The following is a 22,307-nucleotide window of genomic DNA, read 5'->3' as shown; positions in this document are numbered from 1 at the left end:
CCCACAGCAAAATATCACTTATATATAGTGCTACGAACCCTCAGGTATACGGGTGTTGCTCAACACTACTACCAAAGGTGTGTGTGGTGTGAGGTGTTCACTCATCGATCTCAGCAGGATGAAAAGACTAATTTAGACCCTTCCAAATTAGGAACCTGCATCAGTAGGCTCAGCACAGAACTGAAGCCAGCACTCTATTCGCTGCACTGTAGAAAAAATATATATATAAAGAGGCTAAACAACTCTCTAGAGGGTACAGAAACCTGTTTGTACTCCTCGAGCAGAGGGGAAATTGTAACACACTGCTAGACGGTTAGCTGAAAACAGGCCAAGCCCTGGGAGGAAAACCATGGGGCAGGCACCAGAAAGCTATTATTTGGGAACTCGTCCCTCGGATACCAGCAAGTGTTTCTAAACACTCCATCCAATTAGAACATGGTTGCCCAACTTGCCTTGCAACAAAACTGAACAGATACCCCCAAGCTGACCTTGTCTCCACCAATAGTCCGAATAATATAATGAATGTCCTAATGGGACAAATAGTAAGAGAAACAAGCCACCCATTATAGAGAGCATCCAGCCCTGCAGACCTCAATAGGGGTATAACACATAATTTTTCCTTCCTCATGTCGAGAGAAGAATTCTGCACCTTAATCATCACGGGTACTGGGTGGAGCAATTGTTATTGGGGAAAGCAAAAAACCTAAGGAGAGGACTGAGTTGTCCTGAAATTAACTAAGGTAAAGGGCGACAGAATTTTACTAAAAGATGAAGGTTAACACCAGAGTGATGGCTAGAGAGGAAGGTACAACCCCCCACATCTGTTTACAACTACCTCCACACACTCTTTTCTTTAAAGTATTATATAAATAATATAAAATAATATAAAAATATATATAAAAATATATAAAATATAAAAAATATCCAAGGAAGAGGGGTTACGCCCTCACAGGGGTCCGAACCCCAGCCCTTATAGAAGTTGATACCTACTGAGCTATCCGGGCTACTGACAATTCTGAAAACGCAACTGTGTTCCGGGCCTTTTTCAAACATATTGTTTAGCAACAAATACACTGAGCAAGTGCATCTCAACTGCTCACCCCAGCAGGGTGTGGAACCAGCAGTATACGAGAGGTACACCTCGCAGGAGAACACCAGCAAAGCCTGTCACCGAGCCGGTCACTGCACACCTACAGGGAAGATAATGCCAACTGCCACATGCAGCACCTAAACAAAGTTGCCAACTGTAAGGGGGAATACACTGAGCAAGTGTACCTCCAACTGCTTGCCCGAGCAGGGCGTGATAATCAGCAGTACACTAGGGGGTAACCGCGCACTAGAATTCAGGCAGAACCTGAAACCGAGCAGGTCATGGCACATAACTAGTTAAGGTAATCACCAATGCCACATGCAGCACACAAACCTAGTTGCCGACTTTAAGCGAGGAATACACTGAGCAAGTGTACCTCAAACTGCTCACCCTACCGGGGTGTGAAAACCAGCAGCACATGAGGAAATAACCTCTCATTCAAACTCAGGCGAAGCCTGAAGCCGAGCAGACAAAGTATTGCTGTAATAGAGGAATACGGTGAGCAAGCGCACTTCAAGCTGCTCACCCAAGCAGGGTGTGGAAACTAGCAGCACATGAGGAACAAACCTCGTATTCAAACTCAGGCAGCATCACACATAAGACCTGTGCCGAAAGATTTCTGGCGCAACATTCTTGTATTGCCATAAATAGTGAAAGAGACACTCTGAATTTAATTTATTTTAATTCACGAGGGAGATGGATGATACATGCAGCCCCTAAGCAAAACTGCTGCCAGGCTGCGCGTGGGGACTGAAGTGTGTTCATTCATGGAAACATGTATATTCAGCTTCCTTGAAAAGGAAAAAACTCTCACTTTTGGTAAACTTAAAGGAATGGTTTGGTCAACAAAATGTTTATTGTCCCTATGGGTCGGCCATGTGTTTTTAAGCCTAAGTCGCTCGATTTTAGAAAAATTTCCTATGGACCTTACCCGATTTTTCGTCCATTAAACGCACGCGAAAACAGGCACCAGGGCGCTGCCATTTTGTGATAATCCTATCACTTGCCCCATCGCCCTGGCTGACCTGCTTTTGCGGCACTAAATCATATCCCCCGCCTCTGAGCCTGTCATCAGCAGACGCGTACCGCCCATTTCACAAAGCCAAAGCACGTCTCGTGTCAACAATCGCTGCGCTTCAGCTAATGACGTGTCGCCATGGAAATAGCAAGACGCCTCTTTCCTCAATAAGTATAAACAGACCGTTTAACAACACACAGCAGCAGATTTTCGATTCCATTCCTCTCTCTGTGTTACTTTGAGTATTCTGTGACTCGTTTCTGTGCTCTGGTCAGCTACCTTTGCCGCTTGTAGCCCGTGGGAACACCTGTACCATCGCTATAAATAATTTTATTTTGTTTACCACACAATGGCTACAATAATGCCCTACATGTACGAGCCAGAGTATACCGAGGAGGAACTACTGGAAAGGGAAACACCCGAAAACGATGGGGCTTCGGACGGCAGTTGGCAGGACGAATCAACGGATGAAGACACTGGACCTAGTCGCATGGATGGTGTTTCCACCTGGTGCACATGCAATCGGTGCAAGCTAATGCCAACCGAGGAGGAGAACTGCTGCGAAAACTCGGGATGCGTGGCCTACATTTCGGAAGGTGAGCCACGACCGCAATGCATCACCGAGCTGCCAGACTTCAGGGCAGCCTGCCTCACACGGTCCGTGTTGAGGATAATGATGGGGCTTATGCACGAACTTCGCGCTACTGTTCGTCCTCGTAATCCGAGTAACGAGTAAGTATAATCTGCTTGTGATTCCAATACTATTTCATGGTCGTCTCCTATATCCAAAATTACATCTACATATCATTGTAACGCATGAAAGTCGTTCAATAGTGTGCAGTGTCTAGATAGCATTTGTCGGAGCAGAATGCCAATAGTTACAAGAATTGTCATTGACAACAAACGTTTAATCAACTTATCTTGGTCATTTAAAAACAGTTTGTATCATTATTTTTCACAGGTGGTACCGGCTGGTGGCCTATCATTCCTTTACATGATGGCTTCACGGGAGGCTTGGACACCGCGTTAGAAGAGTAATACCCGCCTGTGCCGTTCGTGCCATAAGAGAAACTTTCCCGAGTGACAGCGGTCAGTACAGGGGATTTTCCCTCGCTGTGCTGCAACCTGACCTGTACAATGTGTAAAGTTTTGTATTTTTGTGCCATCAAAAAAAGAAACAAAATAAAACACCACATATATTTTAACAACGGTTGTTTCGATTTTTTAAATGAATCAAGTGTGTCTCCATTCAGCAGTCTTCCTGTGCCTTGTCTGCACGCCCACCGGCCCATCCATCCATCCATCCATCCACCCCTCTCCCCCATCAAAGGCGAAGTATAACTATATAAAGTATAAAAAAAGTGGTTAGTTTAACAAAAACAAAAGTCCATCACAGCAAGTCTACTGGATGGGCGCTACCATGAGGGGCTGTCAGGGGCGCGAACGGCCAAGGTGCCAAACAGCATGTAAACTTGAAAAGGTATCCCACGCCAAGGGCCCATCGCTCACATGGCCTCCTCAGACTCCGTGTGTCCGGGCAGGGCTCCCCCTTGAAGCAGGCCGCCCCCGGCAAACCACATAATACCACGACATACACATGTCATTCATTCACAAACACACCCCTGTTTGTAATACTTTATAAACCACTTGATATGTCTCATGAGAACATCTTTGTGCTTTGCAAGTCAACTCCTGAACGTGCTACCTGAGAACCACTGAGATCTATGCTAATCTGCTAGTCGTCCTGCTATCCGTGAACTTCTGTGACCACTTCGAGCAAACTCATCAGTGTGCTACCTGTGGCCATCTACCTGTTCTGCTGCAACATACTGCTCTGCTTGCTGAATCCAACTGTTTGTTGGTCAAGGTAAGACCATGTATCCTAGTCATATTTCGTTGATTTTAAAATTTCTATCTATTTGCGAGTAGAGTACTCAATAGTGCTATGTTCATTGGTCTCATTGATATTGACTTGAGTTTCCATTGTTATGCTATCAATAAATCTATTTATTTTCATCTGTGTCAATTGTCATCGAATTGCATCCTTCGGGGGTCCAGTCTATAATGTAAGCATGTTTCCTTCTCGTGCAAGACAGAACATCCAAGGGACGAGTCACATGTTCAGAGTTTAGTCACATCATTTGATAAATTTCTGCAATTTATGCAAATGCTAAGCCGCACATGATGAACTGGTATAGTTCCTGCGACCAAAACAAACCTTGCATTGAACATTGTATGGTTCATTTACTTTTGTATCACATTTTTATTCATCAAGATTGTATAATAATGTCGATATTTACTTTTCAGAATTTTCAACAATGCCTGCCTGTTCGATTAGCGGTTGCCCTTCGAAGACCCATGCTACATCTGAAGGCACTACAATGCATGTATTCCCGAAAACTGTTGATCGAATAAGAGAATGGGTCAGACATTGCGGATATCCACTGGATGAACTGGAAAGTAAGAGTCCAACAAGTCTTAGAGGACAAGAGGGGTGATCGATACCGCATCTGCAGCCGGCACTTTTCCTCGAACATGTACACAACATCTTGGGTAACAAAGAAGAATAAACGGCGAACGACACGAAAATTGCTCGCGAATGCTATTCCCACTCTATTCGTCCACATTCCGCCACTGGTGAGTCAAGTGTCCGGATTTAGCTTTAGGCCTTGCGGTAGTGTGTAGGTAGCCGAATGGATTCATTGATATTTTAGGTGTTGTGTCCCTTGTAATACTTTCGACATTGATATGAGTGTATAGCTTTTTGAATAATGACATTTATCAATATATTCTTTTTCGATTTCATAACCCACAAACGAAATCTATATATGGGCACAGGGAACTGTGCTATATTGCGCATTTTCAATAGCATTACTCTCAAGTATTCTGTCTCCTTACATGGCAATTTTTAATATTGGCATTTCATTATCAATCAATAATTTACCTTTACAACTGCTTGACTATCCCTTGAATCTGAAGCAAGAACATTCTACATCCGTGACGTGCTCGCAGTTATCAACCACTTCTAGCGCGTATCAGGTAATCTTAGTTGGCTATTCCGCTACAGACTTGTTTTATGCAGGTCAAGTAATATTTTTATTGTATTGTGTAATTATTTTACCGAATGTTTGGTTAGTGCTTTCCAATTGATATACACCTTAGTTATCGTCCACTGGTGTTTGCTTGCAGTTATGATTAGTGTTATCCATAGTAATGCAAGTACTGTCTTTCAGGGAGATGCTGAAGCGTCCACCACATTGACAACATCCCTAGATGTTCTTCAGCAGCACGAGGTATGGATACTGACAGCTCCATCGAACTAGATCATCAGAGCTGGAATACTTGTCGTTTGATTGTTCTACACAATGTTTCATTTGTGGTTAGCCATTGATATGTGCGGTCGACCCCAAGTGTTTGTTATGTTTTCAATATTGTAATCCTTACTAATGTAAGTACTATCTTTCAGGCAGTTGATGAGGCGTCAACCCCTGCACTTGATGCAGAGCCTGACATTCAAGTAATTCCAGGGGAAGTGGAAGCGGGACCTTGCGTATACGAATCGGCGCAACAGCTTTCGGAAGTGCGCACTACATTTACAACATCCCTACATATTCTTCGGCAGCACGAGGTATGGATACTGACAGCTCCATCGAGCGTCATCATATAACGTGATTCCATTTGCTATACTTTCTTCCCTATTAACGCAAGTACTGTGTTTCAGGGAGTCAACAGAGCTTCCACTACAATAACAACATCCCATTTAGATGATGCAGATGTAAATAAATCGGAGAAATAAGTCAATGAAATCTGATCATATTTAGATATTCCTTGATTTTTTTAGACCATGCATTATTTGTGGTTATCTCTTTATATGTACCTGTGCCGTCGACCCCAAGTGTGTGTTATGTTTACAATATTGAAAACCATACTAATGCAAGTACTGTGTTTCAGGGAGTTGCTGATGTCTCCTCTCCAATACAACCATTCATGGCAGTCCATGCGGAGCCAGAGGTATGGATACTGACAGTTCCATTGAACTAGATCATCAGAGCTCGAATACTTGTCGTTTGATTGTTCTACAGAATGTTTAATTCGTGCTTAGCTATTGAGATGTACCTGTGTGTTCGTCCTCACATGTGTTTTATGTTTTCAATATTGTGATACATAGTAATTAAAGTACTATGTTTCAGGGAGTCGATGGAGCGTCATTCCGTGCTGTCTATGTGGATCCAGAAAATATAGTTGTTGCAGTGCAAGAGGAAGGGAAGACATGCGGAAACGAATCGGAGCAACAGCGTGCAGATGTTGAAGTTTGAGTCAAGAAAGTTGCAAAGAAAAGAAACAAAAATAAGGTTAGTTACAAACAGTTCATAATTTTAGGAATTGTTTTGTGTTAGGGACTATGTTATGTTATTTTCCTGTCAATTGTACTATACTTTATATTGTGTTTAAAATGAACATCCCTTTTCCAATCTGTCCTCTAGTTACCCGTGGGTGTACGAACTATACATACACAGACAGTGAAGCAAATGAGAGATCTTGCTTGCCAGACCATTTACACTATGGAGGAACTATTAATTCAGACGCGGAGTGTTGAGACTCGGGATGCTCATGTCCAATGGCCAGAACATGAATTGAATGTGTCCGGAGAATCCAGTAAAGTTGTATTGGACCATTGCTACAGTTCGACCGCACCACCAAAAGAAGATGATACTGAAAGTATTGAAGATAGCTCTGAAGTAGTCGCAGATCAATTCACACAATCTACACCCGCCAATAAAATGCCACCCAAAAAGCTGTCGCCAATGTTGTGTTCTCCCATCAATGCTGAAGTAACAGATGTTGAAATGACAGAGAATGAACCAGCAGCAGCACCCAACGACGCATCAGAACTTGATATCAGCGATATTTCTTTCGAATTTGTTGATATGTCCTCAACGGCACAGTCTGAAACAACTTTCACGCCAGATGACAGTCTAATGAAAGAGGGCAAATACATAGTATTCGACAGTTGTTTGATGGATATTATAAGTATGCTGAAATGTGGGCATTCAGTTGGAGGGGAAGTATGTGGGGAGCCATTGATTCATGTGACTCGTCAAAAACAAGGCAGTAACGTCAAAATACATGCCGCCTGTAGACTAAATAATGCGTTCTCATGGTCTGCACAACCGATGCTGGGGAAGCTGCCAGCAGGCAATCTACTGTGTGAAGCTGCCTCACTTTTTAGTGGGTCCAGTTTTAGAAAGTTAGAGTCTTTCTTTCAGTTTGTGGGACTCCATTTCATTTCTAAAACGCAGTACTACAAATACCAACATGATTATCTGTTTCCGGCCATTAGTGATGCTTGGAAAATTGAACAATTCTCTCTAGCACGTCCATTCGAAGGGAAACGATTCAGGCTAGCCGGCGATGGACAGTGCGACAGCCCTGGATTTTCTGCCAAGTACTGCACCTACCACTTTCAGGACATGGATAGTAAGAAAATTGTGAGTTCGGTGGTCGTGCAGGTGGCCCAATGTAAATCCTCAGTGGCCATGGAGAAACTAGGATTTATAAAATCATTGCAATATCTACAATCAAGGGGAATGCACATTGACCTCATAGCCACGGACAGACATGTTTCAATTGCCAAGACAATGAGAGAGCAGTTCCCACATATTAAAACATCAATTTGACATATGGCATCTTACTAAATCAATCAATAAGAAAATCTCGGCTGGAGGGAAAAAAAAAAGGTTTTGAAAGTATTTCACAGTGGTCCCAGTCTATCAGCAACCATCTTTGGTGGAGCTCCAAAACTTGTGAAGGGTCAGTGGAAATCCTACTTGAAAAATGGCGGTCACTGATGCACCACTGTACCAACGTTCACCGCTGGACAGAAAACCAACATTTCCACCGATGTGAACATGGCCCTTTGTCCAAAGAGGAGGCACGGAAGAAGAAGTGGTTGATTCCATCTTCACCTACACACAAAGCCATTGAGAAGATTGTTTTCGATAAAACTCTATCAAGAGATTTGAGTGGAGTGACAGAATTCTGTCACACAGGAGAATTGGAGGTGTTCCACAATATGTGCCTAAAGTACAGGCCAAAGCGATTGCATTTCAGTTTACAGGGCATGAAACATAGGACTCTACTAGCGGTCTTGGCCCATAACGAGAATGTGGGCCGTGAACAGTCTAGGACTACGGGAAATGTAGGGATTCCTCGCTACACTACGACCTTTGGAAAAAGAACTAAGAAATGGGGGGTAAAACCAGTATATGAGGAAATGGAGTTCGACTTTGTTAAAGGCCTTATTGTTAGTGTACTAGAGAAGCACAGATATGGAATTTTGAGCGTTTCTGTGCAGAGAACTGATGCATTGCCACCAAACGTTGCCACTGTGCCATGTCCACCCAAAGCAGAGCTCGTTGAGAAGTTCAAATCCCGGTTTAAATAAATCATTGTAATCTAATTGTCTTTTTGAAAATAATGTTATTGTACAGTGTGCATACAAAGTATGCTAACCCTAAACCTTCCATTCACCATCCTGGGTGGCGAACAACATGGGTGTCATCTTTGACTTCTCTCTCTATTCACCTCATATCGCTGACCTTGTGAATATGTGTATGTATATATTTTTGTTGCTGTAACTAAGTTTCGCAATCTCATGTAAATGCTGCACACTGTTAACCGAGGGGAGGCTTGGGTATTGCAAATAATAAGACAAATAAACAATAAATCTCACTTTCAACTCAACTCCTCGGGTACTTTATACTTTCCCTGACCTTCCCACAAAAAGTCAATGTCTCCATAGTTATGGTTCTCTAGGGCTGCAAAGCTCGCGGACGAGGACAAAATTGGGGGGCCATAGAACGCGCCAAGCGAGGCGTTGCAGATGGGAGAGAAGCCAGTTCGCATTTGCACATTGAAGCCTAGAACAAACATGGAGTCGAAAATTCAAGTTCTCACAGATGGCTTTAGACGGGATGTTGCAAAGTAAGAATGTACGCTCATGCAGAGTGAAGGTCAGCGGCTTTGATTTTTTGCTCGCGGGCTGAAGGGGCCCGCGAATCGCACTGGCAGTATAAGGTTCTATTGTTTTTTTACCTTGAGAGACAGGGACCATGCCGAAAGGACTTCATTTGAAGGAGGGGGGCAATAACGTAAGAGACGATAAGGCTGAAAATTCTGAAACTAGACCGAGTTTCATGTTAGTTCAGTATATGAAAAATCGTTTGGCATGAACACAGTGGGATTTACGGACTGGATTACACAGAGATACAATGGAAATGGCAAATATAATGTAAGTAACTCTTTAGACGCTTTTATACCGGAATGAATGAATGAATGAATGAAGAGCAAGTACAACATTTGTGGGATTGTCTTTCTACTGGGCACATGGGCACGCATGTGCCCATTCGACACGCATGTAGACAATCGTTTCTCAGTGGTTCAACTGTAAAAAAAATCATTAGTTTGTGTGTTTCCCTCGATTTATTACATTAGTTTTCACATTGCTTTTAGAGCCGAACATGCTCCATTGCACTATCCTCGCAAGCAAATAGTTTCAGCTTGCCCGTAATAAATAAAATGAATAATAGTAATAAAGATCGGCTGGTGAGACTAATTTCAATTTTTATGTTTTCTAAACAGGTACATCCTACCGTATTGCCACTGCCACCTATTACAGACCCCGGCAGACGGATTTTTCAACCGCCAGCTGCAGCTTCTTGTAAACAACTGCACTACATTGACCATTTTATGGGACGATCGCCAAGGAGCCATATGCCCTTACGCGGTGCTAGCGGCTAGAAGCAACATATCGACCTTTACGGTGGCCTAGTGCTAGTTGATGGAACAGCCTTGCGGTTCACTGTGCGTCCAAAGTGCTTCTTTTAACGAAAACCAACACCATGTGTACCATAAAGGAACAGTGCGTGACTCACAATAAACTTTTCCGGATTTGCGGATCGAGAGAAAAGAAAAATAATTCCATTCCGATTTAATATGCCAATTGCTGAATATTTTCTAAACATAAAATGTCAAATAAATGTACTTTACCAAATGTACCGTATTGCTGTTTGATTTTAAAGTACAGTTTCATATTCCGAATTGTGGCGCGCTGTGTTGTGAGTTGATCTGTTTTGGTTTCCGGGTTCTGTGTGAAGTCGCATAGAAGACGACTGGGCACGTTTGCCTACGCAGCACAGTAACGTCACGGAGAGAGGCGGGGAATATGAATGTTTTGATAATGTCAAGCTCAGGGGCGGGGGATAGGATTTAGTGCCGCAGGGCGGGAGATATGATTTAGTGCCGCAAAAGCAGGTCAGCCAGGGCGATGCGGCAAGTGATAGGATTATCCCAAAATGGCAGCGCCCTGGTGCCTGTTTTCGCGTGCGTTTAATGGACGAAAACTCGGGTAAGGTCCATAGGACATTTTTCTAAAATCGAGCGACTTAGGTTTAAAAACACATGGCCGACCCGTAGGGACAATAACATTTTTTGACCGAACCATTCCTTTAAATTTATTTAGCCTTTATATGCGCTACTAACCCGCAGGCACCATTGCTCGCATTTGAGGACATCGCAGGGGTCCGCCCATCCAGTGTGCAATGGATGAGCTTCATGCTGGGAGAACCACCTTAGTGATTATGGAGTCTCCCCTGCTAGGTAACTATTGCATAAATGAGTGCAATTGTGCGGTACGTGCCTTGTGTACCTAAGCATTCTTAATGCATTAGAGCGAGTCAGTTACCCATGTTCGATCAACGCAGTCTCATTTAGACGGCAGGCAGCAACACAATACAAGGAAATGTGCCGCACTTTCCCCTAGGCACAGGAAAACTGCTCCAGCCCCCTCCCCCACTGCCCCCCACCTCAGGATTAAAGCAAAGCTTTTAACTCCTGCGCGCGAGGTGTCCGGGGAGGGAGAGGCCGGTCTGTGGTTAGCCGACACTTAAAACAAAACCTCCCGCCGCGTGCCGGGTCTGAAGCAAAAAGCTTCTGGAAGGCAGGCAAAAGCGAGAGGAAGTAACAACCTGTGCGCAAGAGGTCTGAAGCTAACGGCTTCAAAAGACCTGCGCCACTCAATAAAATGTAATAAAATAACATAGCTCTGCTAATTGCAACCAAGCCACGCGTGACAGGCCTGAAGCGAGAGCTTCAAACAGGCCTGTGCGCGTTAGATAAACAAAAGAAAATGTTTCACTAGAAGCGGAATGGTCGCTTCACAAAAGGTAAAGCCCCATAAGCAAGGCTCTGGTCGTACGCGACTCATTAATACCATAATAAAACCGAGTAACATTTAACATAAGGAAACACATTTTTTTCAAGATGAAAACAGTAAGCCTTACTATAAAGTAAACACTGCCCTCACACCATATAATATAAATATACATAGTATTCATATGCCAACAACTGACTAACATGTAAGGCACACTGAAATGGGGGACTTAACTGTGGTGTCAGCAGCAAAGAAAGAGTAGTTGGGTTTAGAGTAATGGACTTATATAAGGAAGGGTCCCTGCTTATTGGTCTCCTGCAGGGCATGACCTGTCCTCCATGATGGATTGGGGAGCTCCCTTACATTGACATTGAACTCTATTTAGTTCTGCTCTTTACAACTTTTTTGTTTGTAAAAGTTTTTTTCTTTGCTGCTGTGGTTTCAGAGTAAAGATTGAAATGCATAATCTGAGCCTCCTGTCTTGTCATAGAATTGCATCGTTGTGCTAAAGATTCAGATTTCCCATACAACAAAACGGTGTATAGGGTGGACTGCAGAAAAAATGACAACTTGGTTTCACTGGGGCTCGAACCCAGGACCTTCTGCGTGTAAAGCAGACGTGATAACCTCTACACTATGAAACCTACGCTGCAAACGTTTTTGCAAAACTCTAGGTCAAGTTTCATACCAAACACACATGCGTACTTTATGCATATGGCTTCTATTAGAGGAAGGGACCGATGCATGTAGACACGTTCCTATTAGAGGATCGGACCTAGCATCGTGCCCTTCTCACGGCGTTGCACGTTACGTTCCTGGCAAGGAGATGCAACCAATAGTATCTCTTTATTTAATAATGTCACACTAAAATGCAGATTACGCCCCAATACGCTCATTTGCATTCATTTAACGAACGTGAAGCCGGGAATCAAAGAAGCATGCTGTTGAAACCTGACTCACACGTACACTGGTGTTCTTCCGCGAGCGCGTGAAATGTAACACGTTACCTACTAATTTTTAGATTATGAACAATATCAGATTGAAGGCGTCCTTTCGCAAAGTAATCTACTTTTTAACGTGAGCAATTTGGCAGCGATTGAATGAAAATACTGATATAGTTGCGCTCTGTAATCAAATTACCTCAAGTAGGTCTTTTTGTGTTGTAATTGTGAGCCCTGAGACTATAGCGCCCAATGATGTGGTGATATGGTGCTTATGTGCTGCACTCCCCTCATGTTCGAACTAACAAGAAACTGTAGGGTGGGCTTTCTGTCACTGGTGCCCGCAGGCCAGACAGACAAAGCCTGGGGCATACTTGCCTACATTTGAAAATCAAAAACCCGGAGATTTATGCCCCGCCCAAAGCCACACAAGACTCCGCCCACAGCTTTTGGCCAGTTTGTCTTATGTTTTAGTCGCCCTTTAATTTAGGGCGACTAAAACATAAGGCAAACTGGCCAAAAAGAATGAACGCTTAAGCAAAATAAACGCAGTAATACTGCTTTCAATCCGGATTGAAGGGGACTAAAACAAGGCAAACTGGCCAAAAGGAATGAAAGCTTAAGAAAAATAAACGCGGTAATACAGCTTTCAATTTGGTGTCATTAATGACACTGGATTAAAAGCAGTATTCTATGTTTATTTTGCTCCAGTCTGCATTATTTCTGCCAATTTGCTGTAAGCGCTACATGGTCACTGCCCTGCAAGGATGAAAAAAAGAAATGAGTAAAAGCTTCCCGCCAGCAACAGGCTCATATAGTGCGCAGCAAGGAATATGTGCACTGTTTCCGGGTCTCGCCCACACCTCCCCCCGATTGGCTACCGGCAGGGTCTTTGGCAGCCAATTGGATGGATAATTGGACGGGACCCTGAAACTGCATCGAAAACCCGGAGACTCCAGGGTCTTCCCCTGGAGAAATGGCCAAATAACCAGAGTTTCTGGGGAAAACCCAGCGGTTAGGCAGGTATGGGCTGGGGCCACCCAGTCGACATGCTGGTGGCACCCTGCTGACACAGATTGACAGGGAGCACCCTACCTACCCGTCAGCACACAGGCTCTTCCATGGCCTGGGGGCCCTCAGGCCAACACCAAAAGACGGCGCCAGAATTACCCAACAGGGGCACCGGCGCCAACACACAGAATCGCCCAGCAGGGGTTCTGCGACGTCCGCATCTAGAGTTGGCCAGCAGGGGCATTAATGCCATCGGGGACCATCATACAAAGTTGCCCAGCAGGGTCACTGGTATGAAGTAGGGCCATGCAGCAGCGGCCCTCTGCCTACTGTGCATCCAGCATCGCGCTGAGCAAAGAACACAGGCAGGAGTCAAGATTACATCGACTGACTAGCCATAACTGGCTAATGGCTTTTATTATGTAGGTCACATTTTCACCACCATGTGACCATAGCACAATCCCTGGCAGATACCATGCTCCTAGGAAGGGGTGACACACCACACTCCTCCTTTTCCATAACGAACAAACAAATGGAAGACGCCATTGGACATTGACTCAATCAAACGACACAACCAGTAATGCTTGACATCCAGGTGCAAATAATGTTCACATACACCAGGGCTCAAGTCAAGGTTACACGCGGGGGGGCCAGAGTCCACCCACTTCATTCAGAGGGTGGACTCAGCCTCCCCCACCCGCCTCTCCCCGCCCCGCGAAAAGAGAAACATTGGTTGTCCTCTTGAAATTTATGAATTAAAACCAACTTCAGGGATCAAAAAGCAGTCAACAGGTTTGTAGGCCAGACCTGATGAAAAATAACAACTAAAGGTGAAATATCCCATTTCGGTAATGCATGTTCCAGGGAAAACATTTGTAGTGGTTCCTGCAGTTTAAAACATGCACACCTTTTAATGTTTTCAAAAACACTATTAGAAGAAAATATCCTGCTTGGTTTTGTGTGTGTTGATTTTATGAAAGGCAAATGCCATTCGTCCTGGGAAATTTTGGTGATTATGCAAAGCCAATTTAATGAAATGCGCATATTTCACCTTGATATGCTAATTTCTGGCAACGTGTCATCCCATTGCGTTTGTTGATGAGTCCCCCCACTTTAATTTTTAGCACTTCACCCCTGACATACATAAAATTTCAGGTTGGGACACACACTACTTCCGAAAACATAACACATCTGCTAAGCCTTGGTACACATGTGGGGTAACAGTCAGGGTTGGTGGATTGCTGGTGACACATTCGAAATTCCACAGTAAAACAAACCCTTCATTAGCCTGGGTGAGTGAAACTTAAACCACTGGATGTCACCATCGTTAGCACCATCTGCCTGCTTCTACTCTCCGCCCTCTGCAACTCATCCAGAACTGGACTACGAGACTTGTCCTTGGCCTCAAGCTCAAGGATCGTATCTCTCCAGGACTGAAATCTCTGCACTGGCTCCCAGTGGCTGCAAGGATTAATTTCAAAACCCTCTGCATTGTCCACAAGGCTTTCTGAGGCCTCAATACCTCCAACTCTCTCTTCCTAAATATCATCCGCCTCCAACTCCCTCAGGGTCATTCGCTTCTCCAAGCAACGAGTTGGTGGTAGATCTCTTTCTTCGGCTGGGGCCTCCCTCTGGAACAGCCTCCCTGCCTCCCTGAAACTTGAGGAGAACCATCTCCGGTTCCAGAAGCACCTCAAGACCTTCCTCTTTGTTTCTGCTTTCTCTCCTCCTCTCCCCTGCTAAACTCCTGACTGCAAATGTACTGGTCACCTGGCTACCCTCTGATGTCGGGGTGCATGTCCCCCCGGCCCCTGCCAGCTGCAGACCTGCACTGCCTCCCGGCAATCCCTGCACTGGTGGGCTGTTTCTGTATCACTACAGTCCAACCAGCTCTTGACACTTGATGTCTGCATTTACCCCTGCACTTGTCACTAGCAGGCCGCACTTTTACCTATTGTTTTTATTTATTTTATTTGGTCTTTGCTGTTGATACTATGTATTGCACTGCCCCATCCTCCTTCCCCCGCACTCCCCCCCCGAACTTGTGCGATCTCAATGTCACCTGGCCTAGTAAGATCGTTGTCTTTGTCTTCCCTCTGTTCCCCCTCCCTTGTCTCATCGCGCCTTGAAACACTTGTGTATAGGCCCATTATAAATGCCATATCGTATATCACCTGGCACCATTTAAAGCATGTCCACAATACGCATTATCACAGCTTCACATAGCCCATTGACTGGGCCATGTTAAGCAAGTCCAGGGTCTGCATGCTCCCAGCCATGATTGGGGATGGCTACTGAGTCCAAATTACGCCATTGCGGGTCCGCAGGATACCAGTCCGACTTCTGTTGACATCTTTCAGGACAGTTCAGTTCATCGTTCAAGGGCCGGCAAAGCCGCACCTGGGGCCACCTTGGCCTAGTCCATGGATGGTGGGGAAGGGCCGGCAAAACCACACCTGAGGGTACCAGGGGCCACCTCGTCCATGTACTGATGGCAGACACTGCCGACAACAGAGGGCGTACAAGCACTCGCGAGAGCTGCAACCCTCTTCCGCTCCTTCCTTTCTTCTTTGGCAGTCACTGCCCCATTGCCCTGCAGGGTTGGTGACAGCATGCTTCCCTTTTATTCATGCCAGGCAATTCCGACTTCATAGTCGGAAAACAAATCACCACCAATGGCCCTGGAATCTTCAAAGGGTTTATTCCCATAACCTCGCCTTGCGTTTTGTATGAAGGGCAGTTTCCCGACCTTGCACATCAGCCACGTTCTTTTCTCCTCCACTCTTTTTTTTCATTCACCGCCAGCAGGGCCTGGTATGTACCTCTTATGAGGGTTGCAGGCCCTCATGTGGTCGTCAGGCAGGGGGCATGCACAACACACAGAGCCCTGTTGCCTCGTTCCACCTGTTTTCATTTTGGAAGCTCAGAAACTTGGAGCCTTTCAGTTTTCACACCAGCGGTCCGGGCACCATTCTGAGCAGCAGGGCCTCTATTTCTTAAACTCCAATACCGGAGTACCTTGGTTTTCACCCCCTGTCGGCCTGGGAACTGCAAAAGGACTACATGCAGGCTTGCACCGCCTCCTGCAGGGTGGGGACTCACCCTGCAGCTCAGCCGAACACACCGATATCCATACGGCCACCGTGTCAGGCCGCACACCCACCATCTTTTTCGCTCCGGTCCGGAGCTTAATAGCGGGGCCACTCCCACCACTCACCAGTGGAAGATTCCTTTGTGTACAGCGGCACGCCTACAACACCTCCCCACCATGCGGCAGAGACCTCCCGGCATCTTCTTTCTTCTTGGTGGGGGACACCAGATCTGGCTCTCTTTTCCTGCAGCACCTTCTCCCTACCTCAGGCACCTTCTCTCCCTACCTCAGGCACCGAGCAGCCCTCCGGCAGCCCGCACCTGCATGGGCACAGGGGCCCAGACCACCTCATCGCCAATGTTATGTCCTGGATTGCGATCACGCAGGCCAGGCAGACCAAGGCTGGGAGCACCCAGCCAACTGATGCAGATTGACAGGGGGCACCCTGCTAGCCCACGAGCACACAGGCTCTTCCATGGCCTGGGGGTACCCAGGCCAACACCAAAAGACAGCGCCAGAGTTGCCCAGCAGGGGCTCTGCGACGTCCACATCTAGAGTTGCCCAACAGGGGCCCTAATGCCATGGGGGACCATCATATACAGCATTGCCCAGCAGGGGCACTGGTATGTAGTAGGGCCATGCAGCAGCAGGCTCTCTGCCTACTGCGCAGCCAGCATCGCGCTGCAGCAAATAATACAGACAGGAGTTAGGATTACATCGACTGACTAGCCGGAACTGGCTAGTCCCTTTTATTATGTAGGTCACCACCATGTGACCATAGCACGAGCCATGGGCGATACCATGCTTCCAGGAAGGGGTGACACACCACAACTGGAACACTGGCTGTGCACAGAATCCGGAAATACCTGTTTTTTCTTTGTTTATAAAGCAGAACATAGGCAATGTCCTCACAAAGGGGCGTCTATCTATTTAGATTATGGTGCTAGCCGAGTGCCACTTCCTGATTATACCAGGTTGTTATGTGTGAGTGGGGACATTTTTGGAGGATGTTGGTCACAGGAAGGGAGGTGGCTGAGAGACAACTTTTCTTTTATATAAGGAATTAAGTAGATTTCAAGCCTTCTGCATCCTATCGTTTATACTGAACTGCAACTAGTGTCCTCCTGCCTGGCCCACGCTCCACACCTTGGCCTGAGGACTGTCAAAGCTTGGTTCCTCCTGCAAGGACCGTGTGTGGGCACATGGGTTTTCCCAGTCGAGCACTGTTATACAATCACATACCTTCCTGCGAGCATATGTATGCATATACTTCTACGCCAGCATCACACAGGTTCACGATTGTCAATGTTGGGAACATCGCACTGTGAAGAGTAGTTTTCACGCTACAGTGCAGGTTTCTGCCTTTTCCATTGGCAACCATTAAGCCTCCTATGATTACTGCTAGTTTTTCATCCTGATTATTATCGCAGTTTTTAAAAAGGGAGATAACCCCCCCCTGTCTGTTATCGTCCAATCCTCCTCATAGACACCTTAGCTAAATGGTTTGGTAGGAATGGCATGGCAGATAATGAACTGGGTCAGAGGTGACAGCATCCTTTCAGATTTTCAATATAGATTTCGTGAGGGCATCGGAACTGCGGATCAGATCATGAATCTAAGGTTAATCCTCAACAAATATGTGTTGGAATATAAGAGTTATTCATCGAACTTTCCACTGTGTTTGTCTAAGTATGGGTCATTCTCAGGGATCTTGAGTACTCAGGAGGATTACTCAGGGGCAAAGCGCCTAGGATAGGATGTGAAGAGTGGTGAGATCCAAAGGGAAAGCCTGTGGGAGTAGACAGGAAACTCTCTAATGAATTTAGAGGATACAAAAAGCGAGTCTCTTGTTGACCATCGACAAAAAATTGACCTAAATTGTAGAAGGGACACTTCAACTCTTAGATCGCAAATGAATGAAAAACAGCCTCCATCCCAATTAAAAATCATCATATTGGGGAAGGATGCTGTTGCTAAACAAAAAAGATCGGTGATTCAAGATTCGACTATTTCCCCACTGGCACAAGATCCACAATCATGGAGCTGGCTGGCAGGGGCTCTGGCCGCAAAAATCATGATTAGAGCCGTAGGCTCGAAAGGGGGGGGGGAGAAGCAGTGGACAAGATGAAGCAATGTATATTTAAGATGTCAATATATGCACTGCAAGTTTGGTTTGTATCATTTGTTGGAATAAATTAATAAAAATTATTTTTAAAAAAAATCATGATTAGAGCCAGAAGACAGGTGGGGTAAGAACTCTGGAATTTGGGTCCTGGATTACGAGAGGACATACACATCTCTCTAATGAAATGGAACCTCTGTTAGCCAAACTGGATATAATTTGTATTCAGGATGCTTGGCTGACAGAAGCTCCAGCCCGTGATGTATATTTAGTGTTCCTGAATCAGGCCAAAAGGGACCTAACCGGTAGGCCTTCGTAAGGACTTCTGGTGATGAAAAATTGCCTCAAAATGACTGTAAACAGTTGATCAACCAGAACCCCTACATACAGATCATACTCATTGGCTTAGAAGAATAGAAAAAAGAAGGATCAAGATCTGTTGCTTTTATTCAATTTGGAACGGAACCCTGACGTGAAGGAGGGTGAAACATTTGTGGACTCAGTGACAGATTGGATCGATGAATTATACGCCAATCATAAGAACATTCGGCTGGTGATATGTGGTTATTTTAATTCAGACTGTCTTCAGAGAAGACTGGCTGCTGGTGAAAGATTTGACAGCCCCAAGAGACGTAGAGGGTGTGAAGGGATGGAAGAAATAGAATTGAGAAGGCTACACAGGCTCAACGGAAACACTAAGGGGGATATTCCAGCAGTACCGACATGGACAAATGGATCAAAAAAAGCAACATTGGACTACTTCTTTGTCTACGAAAACCTCCGTCAAAATATAAGTTTGTGGATTCCAAGATGGCGGCGATGGGGAGAGGACGTGCATGAATGTCGCTGTGTCCCCCCCCATCCAGGCCGCAACAAATAAGCACCACACAAGGCAAGAAACGCTCACTGCAGCAGTCGGAGGTGGGGAACCACGGGACCCGGACGAGAAAAGAGGAATTTGGGTGCCCCCGGCGACTCCTGGCCTCCGGGACGCGCATATAACGAACGCGGCCCATAGATGCGGAGAGAGAGCCTGAGAAGCATGGGAAGCTGGAGCGGGACCCCAGAGGGGAGAGAGACGGTGCAGAAGAAGTGTGGCTTCCCCCTGCGAGTCACCCGCGATCGCGGCGCGAGGGATCGGGATCCAGGTGAGTCCCGGGCCCGCAGTGCCCGCGGGATCGGAGGAGGAGCCTGGTGCCCCACACACGGAGGCTGAGACCGAGGATGGGAGCGGCCCTCCCCCTGCGGAAGCGTGACACCCGAACCACTAGAGGGGCCCCGCTCTGCACTCGCAGAGCACCAGAAGCAGGAAGGAGGCTCTCCCCGTGACCACCCACCAAGGATCAGCAGGTACGCGGCCCAGGGGGGGAGCGGGGGCCAGGCCCCACAACTGCTAGCATACGCAATAGGCCCAGGAGGCCTGAAATAGACGGCGGGGTGGCCCCTCCCCACCTGGAGCCGCCGAGGACAGCCATAAACCCCTACATAGCCACGGGGGCTGAAAATGCTCACATCCCCAATATAAGGGAGGGGCCCAGCACAGAACAGATAAATCAAGGAGGGGGGAGCCTCCAAACCAACGAGGCCCTGCCAGCACCGACCTTCCCCCCCCCCACTAATAAACTGCAGGGAAGATCCAGGCACTCCCCCCTCAAAAATAAGGGGCAAGGCATGCGGGAGCAAGACCCCCCTCAATGATCACGGGGCAACTAAGCCAATGGTACGAGATCTCCTTGCTGCACAATAACCCCCTCTCAGTGAAGCACAGAACACCACAGAGAAACATTAAAAACACGGGGGGTAACCGGAGGGGGAGACGCACCCACCCCAGAACACAGAGCCTCCATCACAGCAGGAAAAGCCCTCAGGGGGACAGGAAGCGAACCAGGGGCCGAGAAAATAAAGATATATAATAGCACCCATGTCAAGTTCCAGGGGGAGGACAGCCCAGACCACGCAACAAAACTCCCAGAAGAAACAGGACCAGAGCCTACTACAAATCTGGGGCTCAGAACAATCTATGCCCTCAACCTCTACCAGGAAAAGGAACCCAGGAAGGTCAACACCTGAAAACATCCACGGAAACCCCCAGCCTCGAAATGGCAACTAAGGAGGACATGAAAAAGTGGTTTGGGGAATTCCAATCTCAATTCATGGCTACAATGGAGACCCAATTCGAGTCCATGAAAAACGACATGAGGAAGGTGGTACAAGAGCTAAGAACAGAAATCTAAAGCCTGGGGGAGAGGACGGATACCATGTAGAAAATCACCCAAAATCTAGATGAAGAGACACGACAATATGCATAGGTCCAGGAACAACTACTGAGACGGACCCATAACCTTGAAATACAGTGCGAGGATCTCGAAAATCGCTCACGGAGATCGAACATAAGGATTAAAAACATGGCAGAAACAGTCGATGACCGAGACCTGAAAGAGGCAGCCCAACAGGTATTCAAGGAGATCCTAGATGCGACTCAAGAGGAAGAGGTGCCAATAGACAGGGTACACAGGAGAACCAGGACTAAGGCCAAGAGATGTGCTAGTGGCCCTCTCATCATATCTACAGAAAGTGCAGATCTTGAGGAAAGCTTGGACAATGGACCACATCAGAATGAATGGTGTGGAGGTGCAGCTATATCAGGACCTGGCACAGATCATGCTACAGAAACAGACATGGGCCCAGTAGTAAGATATCTAACGACAAAGCAAGTAATATATAAATGGACATTCCCCTTCGGACTCCTGTTTACATGGGAGGAAAAACAAAGAAGGGTGACGACCTGTGAGGAAGGGATGCAAATATTGGGCATACACGACCATGATGAAGAACCTCGAAGATGAAGGAGAGAGACACCCAAACACGGATTAGGTCGGAATGGCATAGAAACAACAAGGAAAGACAAGGGAAGGGCCCACCGTCAACGGAAAGGTAACAACAAGGTGAGGCCCTAGCGAAAACAACCAATAGCAATCCGATAGGACCACCCACTCCGACCCGGAAGAGCAAAATACACAGAAGGAGAGTATTCCAGTAACTAAGGTGCAGAGAAGGGGGTGGAGAGCATCAGGAACACCACTTGGAATCTAAGGGTATTAGTATACCCTACAAGTTATCCCTGAGAATGTCGGGCATGGCATGGACGGTGCAACGCCTGAGCGATCATAGGAACCAGAGCCCATCTCAGGGCAGTTTTGGGGGGGGGGCAAGTTGAGGGTTGCCTTACACAGAGGGGGGACACCGGGAACCATTCTGATACTCAGGGACTCACGGTCCAGGACCATGATGGGGACTAAATTCTTAACATACAACGTCCGAGGCCTCAACTCCCCGGTTAAAAGGAAAAAAGTGGAGCACTTTCTAAAACAAGAAAGATACGACATTCTCATGCTACAAGAAACACACATTAGAATACAAGATAGGACAAAGGTCCGCTTGAAAGGGCACAATCAAATAATACAAGCAAACACTCAAGACAAAAAGGCTGGGGTCCTAATAGCATTCAAGAACTCTCCCTAAAAGTTCATATCATTCAAACAGAGGCAGACAAACAGGGGAGATATCCACTACTAAACACGAAAATAGAAGGGTCCCCCCTAACGCTAGCAGTACTATATGTTACGCTCACCTGGTATCCACAGGGAAGCCACCCAGCCGGGTTACTCGCTGGTATGCTTCTCAGCTTTGCCCTGATGTGGTCTGCGGGGAAGGTTCTGCCTCGTGGTAGAATTAGTCGTGCTCTCCGTCCTGCCTTCTTTGCAGGGGCACTTAGTCTTTCATGGGCGAGTGCGGTCCAGTTACTTCACTGACCTCGGCCCGT

The 22,307-nt window shown here is 46.3% G+C and overlaps 1 non-coding gene across 1 annotated transcript; it reads right to left on the bottom strand.

Moving 5' to 3' along the window:
• Positions 1–11,890: 11,890 nt before the first annotated feature.
• On the bottom strand, positions 11,891–11,963 carry TRNAV-UAC (transfer RNA valine (anticodon UAC)). Its single transcript has one exon. It is a non-coding gene; the product is annotated as a tRNA-Val (tRNA).
• Positions 11,964–22,307: the final 10,344 nt, after the last annotated feature.

This window comes from Ambystoma mexicanum, chromosome 5p (genome assembly GCF_040938575.1).
Source record: "Ambystoma mexicanum isolate Mex_15411 chromosome 5p, UKY_AmexF1_1, whole genome shotgun sequence".
NCBI classification, from domain to species: domain Eukaryota; kingdom Metazoa; phylum Chordata; class Amphibia; order Caudata; family Ambystomatidae; genus Ambystoma; species Ambystoma mexicanum.
The sequence above is the reverse complement of the archived record's forward strand: the minus strand, read 5'-3'. Positions and strand labels throughout refer to the sequence as shown.